Genomic DNA, 7,826 nt, shown 5'->3' with positions numbered 1-7,826 from the left:
ATCTTTGTCAGGCATTTCATCTAAAGCAGTCTCATTGGAGGTCATTTCTGATAGATTTTTAATTTTTCATTGGATTGTATTGTCTTGAGTTTTTTGTGTTTCTTGTATTCTAATGAAGAGATTTTTGCATCTTGAGTTAATTTGATGCTTCTGTTTTCTAATTATATCTAGTGTTCTTAGCCACATAAATCTAATTTTCTATATCTTCAGTGTAGGAGTTTAATTAAGGTGGCAGGTGTAGCTCCAACAACAGCAGAAGTGACCCAGGTATTGAGTTTGCCTGCTATTCAGGTATTGCAGTAGACTGGGTGAAGGAAATTACTGGCAAATTCTAAAATTCAACTGAGCAATATAGACATCCAATCAAAACCAGCACAGAGTATTTATACAAGCATGAGGATTAAACTAAACAGATAAACTAGTAAAGCCAAAGTCCCTCAGGGTGTGTGTTGCTGCACACCCTTAATCCTGTCAACTGGGTGGTTGAGATTTCTAGTCTGAAATGGTTCCAGTCAGACTGGGGCCCGTCAGTCCCTGCCCCAATAGTGACAGAAGAAAAAGACACAGGCCCTAAAATTCAGAAAACATCAAAGGCAACAATAGTCAACACCAAAGCACAGCTTATTGGAGAAGGGCAAAGCCAGCCAAGAATATATCATTCAAATGTAACACATAAGCTTTCCTAACATGGAAAGAGAGAGGAGCACTTCCAGGGAAGGCTTAGGTATTTGGCTTTGAATGAGTAGACCCTGTTACCTTTTGGGATGGCTTCCAATCTCACCAGTGCCGAGTGCCCACCTGGATCCCTCTTGGTGCTGGGTGGCCAGACACCAGTGAATTCTGATGTTCATGAATCTGATGGTTGGGGGACTGGAGACTTTGCAGTGTGCCAGAGTTGGACCAGAGCTGCTCAGCTGGTCCTGTTTGTGTCTCCTTTAGCAGTGCTCAGCTGGTCTCTGCTGTCTTCCCTTTCAGGTTTCTTGCCTTTGTGGAGAGGCTGATGATGATCACTTTGTTTCTGCTCCTGCTGCCCTGGCCAGACAGGCTCGTGAATCGGGGCTGCTGGTGCCTCGGTGGGATTCTGGCCATTTTCCTTCTTTTGGGAAGATCTTGGTCTCTCCTGCTTCTCTGATTGGCTGATAATAACTTATACAGCTCCACTTTTCAGTAGAAGAGCATATTTTGCTGTTTCTATTTATTTCCCTCCCTAGGCTGCGTTGGTGTCTCTAGTATGTTGCCATCTTACCTGGAAGTCTCCTCTGCAGTTTGTTTGTAGTGGCTATGTGCCCATTCTCTCACTTTTTCTGTCAAATAAACCAATAAATGAAATAAAATAAAATAAATAACATGTTGATAGTCTATTGAGTAGTAGGGAGAATTACAGAGAAAAGTGGTCTTTGAGTAGCGTGGCCTACAAAGTAGCCTGGTGAAGCTGAGCTGTGGACCCACCACCATAAGGGAATTCTCTGTTGGCCTCTATTTGTAAATCACTGTGTCCTGAGTTAGAGTACAAGATGGGTCTCACTGGGTGAGCCTTGGTCATGTGACCAAGACAAGTTATATCTACTGAGAATCTTCTTTCTGGTGAGTCTCTGTAATCCCAAGGAGGCACAGACTATCACATGGTAAGACAGGTTCTGGTCTGTTAAATTTTAACCATTTGGTGTAAATTGTAATCTTATTATGACCTGATTGTCATTTTTCTCATGACTTTTTAGATTGGCCATCTGTTCACACATGTCATATCTTCATGTATCTTCTTTCGGGAGACATATATTTATGGTTTTGCCCATTTTTATGTTTTAGTAAATATTTTTATTTATTAGTGAGCAGAGAATGTGAGAGGACAAAGAAAGAAAGAGAATGAATTAGGGCACTAGGGCCTCTTGTCTTTACAAACAAACTCTAGTCTCATGTGCCACTCTGTGAATCTGGCTTTGCATGGGTACTGGAGAATAGAAGTCAGGGCATTTGGGTTTGCAGGCAATTACCTTTAAATTCTCAGCTATCTTCCCAGTCCATCCCCACCCCCCCATTTTTGAAATTTGGTGCTTGGCTTCCTTTTACAGAGTTTTAGGAATTCTTTTCTCTTAAAATTATTTTATTTTATTTATTACAGAGACAGAGAGTGAGAAAGAGGCAGACAGAGAAAGAGAAAATGTGAGAGAATGGGCACACCAGGGCCTCTAGTCACTGCAAACAAACCCCGAATGCAGGTGCCACCTTGTGCATCTGGTTTACATGGGTACTGGGAAATTGAACCTGGGTTCTTAGGCTTTGCAGGAAAACACCTTCACTGCTAAGCCATCTCTCTAGCTCATGAATTCTTTCCATTTTATGTTTTATTTTTTAACAATTTCATACATGTATATAATATATTTCACCCCATTACACTTTAGCCCTCTCTCAGTCTTTTTATTTTAATTAATTAATTTTTGAGACAGGATTTCATGTATCCTAGGTTGGCCTTGAACTTGAATGTAGTAAAAAATGACCTTGAGCTTCTGGTCCTCCCCTCCTATCTCCATCTCTTGAGGACTGGGATTACAGGCCTGCATCATGCCTGGTTTATGCTATACTAGGGATTGAACCCAGGACCTCCTGTATGCTAGATAAACACTCTCCCAACTGAAGTATCTCCCCATTCCTATACAGTGTTTTCTTTTGCACCCTATATTTATGACCCAACAATTTTGTTTTTTGTTTATTTTTGGTTTTTTGAAGTAAGGTCTTGCTCTAGCCCAGCTGACCTGAAATTCACTATAGTCTCTGGGTAGCCTAAAACTCATAGCAATCCTTCTACCTCTGCCTCCCCAGTGCTGGGAATAAAGGTGTGCACCACTATGTCAGGCTCAAATTTTATTAATTTAAAAAAATATATTTTATTTCTTTATGAGAGAGAGAGAGAGGAAGAGAATGGGTGCACCAGGGCCTCTAGCCACTGCCACCAAACTCCAGACATATGTGCCACCTTGTGCATCTGGCTTACATGGGTACTGGGGAATCACAGGCAATTACTTTAACTGCTAAGCCATCTTTCCAGCCCTCCAGACAACTTTCTTTGCATACTTTTCAAACGTCCAAGAAGAACAAGTGAAAGTTTAGCTGAGAGGAGACTCGGAATCCAAAATTTAAGTATCTACAAGGGCCAGGGAGTAATCTAAACCCTGTGAATCTGACAGGATGTGGGATAGCAGGAAGTGGTGAGGTTTATGGTGATCCTGACATTACAGCTGTATCCCAATTAGAAGAAAAAGGGAAATGAGACATGGGAAAATAAAGTCTCTTCTGGTCCTCTCTGGAAGAGTCTTAGAAAAGGTTTGTCAGGGCTGGAAGGATGGCTTAGTGATTAAGGTGCTTGCCCGCAAAGCCAAAGGACCCAGGTTCGATCCCCCAGGATCCACGTAGGCCAGATGTGCAAGGTGGCACATGCATTTGGAGTTTGTTTGCAGGGGCTGAGAGCCCTGGCATGCCCATTCTCTCCTCTCTCTTTACCTCTCTATCAAGCAAATAAAATAAATTAAAAAAAACTTAAAAAAAAAAGAAAAGGTGTATCACGTTTCTATAGCTATTGTTAAACAATCGCTGCAGGGCCTGGAGTGATGGGTTAGCAGTTAAGACATTTGCCTGTGAAGTCTAAGTACCCAGGTTAGATTACTGTGCATCTGGAGTTCATTTGCAGTGGCTGGAGGCTCTGGTGTACCTACTCTTTCTTTCTCTCTCTCTCTGTAACTGCCTCTCTCTCTCAAATAAATAAATAAATAAATAAATAAATACATTTTTTAAAAAGCCACTAAAAATGTAGAGGCCTAAAACAGTTCCATTTTGTTTTGTAACAGAGCAGATGGGTAGGACTGGTATGTCAGTACTGTTGTCTTCCTCCTGGTAGCTTCAAGGAAGAATCCATTTCCTTCCCTTTTCAGCTTCCAGAGCCACTTGGTTTGAGGTTCCAGCCCACCGTTCTGGCAATGCCAAGTGTATGTATCGGATAAAAACACTTAGAAGTTACTTCAGTATGATAATAATTGAAGTTTGCTCCTTGTCTTGGCTTGAGTTATTATTTGCCCTTTCTTGTATCACTTCAAACTCTTGCTGCTTCTGTCATATCTACTGTCCTCTCTAAGTGCTGCTGTGATCACACTGGAGTGAGTGAAGCCAGGAATCAGAATAGTTCTTTATCTCAAAATCCTTAATCACACCTGCAAGATCCCCTTTACTTTCTAAGGTAACATTCTGACAGGGCCAGGAACTAGACCATGGGGATCCTTGGCAATCACCACTCATCTCTTCAGCCTGCCCCGTGACATGGAAGCCTAGCTGGTGAGGCGCCTGTTCTCTAAAGGGTCTTGGGGGTTGTGGAACTCCTAGGAAAGGGGATAGGTAGAAGCATTGAAGGAAGGGACTTGGGGTGGTGAGGACTTGGCACTCAGAATGTGGCTTCTAGAAGCATTTCCCCAGGGTCTGTCACCATCCTAGCCAGGACACTGAGGGTGGTCATGAAGTCCCCTGCTATGCTGGCTGAGGGTTGAACTTTATGGCTTAAACTGTATTTGATAGAATTTGAGGCCACTCAGGTGGAACATGACAATATCAGAACTCAGGTTCAGGGATCCAAGTCAAGGATGGGATCTGAATTAGTATTCTAGGGGTATTTGCTTGAAAGGCAGGGCCAGAAGCCATTGACTTCTATTTAGAAGTGGAGGAAGTCAGGATTCTGATATAGATTGCATACAATTTGAGTGCATATGCCAAGAATTCATGAGTGGAAGTTTACTCCCTATTGTAAGGTAGTAAGAGGGCAAAACCTTAACCTGATTCTGTTATTTTGAGTAGAGAACTTTGGAAAGTGATTTACTTGTAGCTTTGTAAGAAGAAAAGAACCAGAGGAGGCTGGTGGTTTGAATGTATGACCCCCTGGACTCAGGCTTCTTTTTTTTTTTAATTTTTTTTTATTTTTAAAAATTTTTTTGTTTATTTATTTGACAGCAACAGACAGAGAGAGTAAGAGTCAGATAGAGAGACAGAGAGAGACTGGGCGCGCCAGGGCCTCCAGCCACTGCAAACGAACTACAGATGCATGCGCCCCCTTGTGCATCTGGCTAACATGGGTCCTGGGGAATTGAGCCTTGAACCGGGGTCCTTAGGCTTCACAGGCAAGCGCTTAACCGCTAAGCCATCTCTCCAGCCCTTTTTTTTTTTTAATGCAAGTGAATGAGGGTGAGAGAGCTAGCATACCAGGGCCTCTAGCCACTGCAAGTGAACTCCAGATGTGTGCACGTCCTTGTGTGCATTTATCACTTTGTATGTCTGGCTTATGTGGGACCTGGAGAGTCAAACATGGGTCTTTAGGCTTCACAGACAAGCACCTTAACCACCAAGCCATGTCTCCAGCCCAACTCAGGCATTTTTGATTAAAATTAAACTTCTTACTTAAATCCCCAGCAGGAGCAGGGCATGGTAGCACACGCTTTTAATCCCAGCACTCAGGAGGCAGAGGTAGGAGGATCACGGTGAGTTCAAGGCCACCCTGAGACTACATAGTGAATTCCAGAACAGCTTGGGCTAGAGTGAGACCCTACCTCAAAAAAATTTTTTTTTTAAATTAAATTCCCAGCAGGCAGATCTCTGCTACAGGAGGCCTGTCACTCAGGGTAGATCTTCAGTCCAGCCCCACTCGGTGTATAGAGAGCAGTCTGAGCTCTGGCTGTTCATGTTTGCTCCTGTTTGGTGGTGTGTCTCTACAGAGGTGAACCAGCTTCTTCTGCCCTGATAGAAACTCCCCTGGATAATATAAGCTTGAAATAAACCCTTTCCTCCCATAAGCTCCTTCTGGTCGGGTGTTTGTCTAGCAACGAAAATTAACTGCAACAGAGACACACACACTTCCTGTCTTTTGTAGCAAGACACTCCCTATGTTGCCTAGGACTCTGCCATAGAAGGCCATAACCAGATGCAGGCCCTTGACCTTGGAACAAAGCATGAGCCTAAATAAGCCTCTTTTCTTTATAAAGATAGCTTGCCTCAGGTAATGAAATTGTAGTAATACAATCAAGACTAATGGAGGTACTGTTTGAGTATAGGCCAGGAACCAATGGAGTAGATTCTGTATAGATGCTCTGAACTATGTAAGTCAGCATCCAGGTTTGAACCAGTGGGGAAACAGCCAGGCAGACCACTGGCTGGCTCTGGGCAGCTTTGCTGAGGCCAACGCCAATGCCAGGTGATCTGAGCACAGACATGGGAGATGTTCAGGAGGACTTAGAGCATGCCAGAGTTGCTCTGCAAGGCAGGGGCAGGACAAACGACTGGTCTCAAGATCTCCAGATCTGCAGGAGCTGGGTGAGATGCTGCCGGCTGGTAGAGACTCCAGGAGGTGCCCCATGAGGCTCATCCAATGGGGGAAGGGAGCACTGCCTGAGAAACTGCAGGGGGCGGGGGTGCAGCAATGGTCTCAGGGCTCTAGTGGGTCCACAGTGGCCAGGAAACTCTTGTGGGAGGGCATGGGAAGTGCCAGCACCACGGGGCACCAAGACTCCAGAGGTGCCAGCACAGTAGGAGGACAATGGTTTCAGCTCTGCCAGATTCGTCCTTTGAATCCTGCTGTCTGTGGGAGGTCCCCTGGGGGGCCACCTCGTGATTTTTCCAGGGGTCTCTAGGCTACCTCCTCTTCCAGATTGTCTCGAGTGAACCCAAGTTTCAGGGTCCTAGTCAGACTGCAGTGTTTATAGCTTGATTGATGTGGACTTTCCCTGGGGGATGAAGGTCTGAGGGACTGAGTTGTCTCCTGGGGAAAGGGTTCCAGGCCGTCTGCCAGCAGAAAGGATGCTGGGTAAGCACATTTAGGGTAGAGCCTGGCATGGCAAACAGGCGTCAAAGAGGTTTCCTCTCCTCAGCACCATTCCATGATTCACAACGGGAGCTTGTTCAAGATCACAGACGCTAACTTTCTGGTGTTTCCTCTCATTTTCTTTTCTTTTCTTTTTTGAGGCAAGTCCAACAGACTGCCCCTTTTTCATGTGAGAGTGAGAGATTGAGAGAGAATGGGGGGGGGGGCGAGAATTGGCACACCAGGGCCTCCAGCCACTGCAATCAAACTCCAGATGCGTGTGCCACCTTGTGCACACGTGCAACCTTGCACACTTGTGTCACTGTGCTTCTGACTTATGTGGGACCTGGAGAATCAAACATGAGTCCTTAGGCTTTGCAGGCATGCGCCTTAGCTGCTAAGCCATCTCTCCAGCCCTCTGGTGTTTTCTGAATGGTTACCTTTAACTTGTCTTCCATCTTTCCTTTCAAGCAGTTTCTTCCATGATCCTCTTTGTCCTTTTTCTCTTTTTTTTTTCTTTCCTTTTTCCTTTTATTGGTGTGTGTGTGTGTTCCTGTGTGTGAGTGCAGGCATTGTACACGCCACAGCGTGCAAGTGGAGGCCAGAGGAAGACTCTGGGTATTGGTTCTTGCTTTCCACATTGTCTGAGGCAGGGTCTCTCATTATTTAATGCTCCATTTGCCAGGCTAGCTGGCCTCTGGGCCTGTGGTGGATTTTCTCATCTCCCATCTTGCTATGGGAACTCTGGGGCTACAGACACATGTTACTGCGTCTGGCCATTGGTGGGTTCTGGGGCTCTGGACTCAGGCCCTCAGGCTTGTGTGGCAAGTGCTTGATGTACTGAGACATCTCCCAGCCCTTCTTTTCATCCCCAGAGGAAGGAGCAGAGCCTGGGCCTTGGAGGTGGAAAAGGTTGAGGTCCTGGTGCTCATGGCTCTAGATAGTAGAGGGGTCAGGCAAACACATTGTGTTTGATTGTCTGAATTTTAACCCTGACTCC

Source organism: Jaculus jaculus, chromosome 1 (genome assembly GCF_020740685.1).
Source record: "Jaculus jaculus isolate mJacJac1 chromosome 1, mJacJac1.mat.Y.cur, whole genome shotgun sequence".
Taxonomy (NCBI): Eukaryota; Metazoa; Chordata; class Mammalia; order Rodentia; family Dipodidae; genus Jaculus; species Jaculus jaculus.
This window is presented reverse-complemented; position numbering follows the sequence as displayed.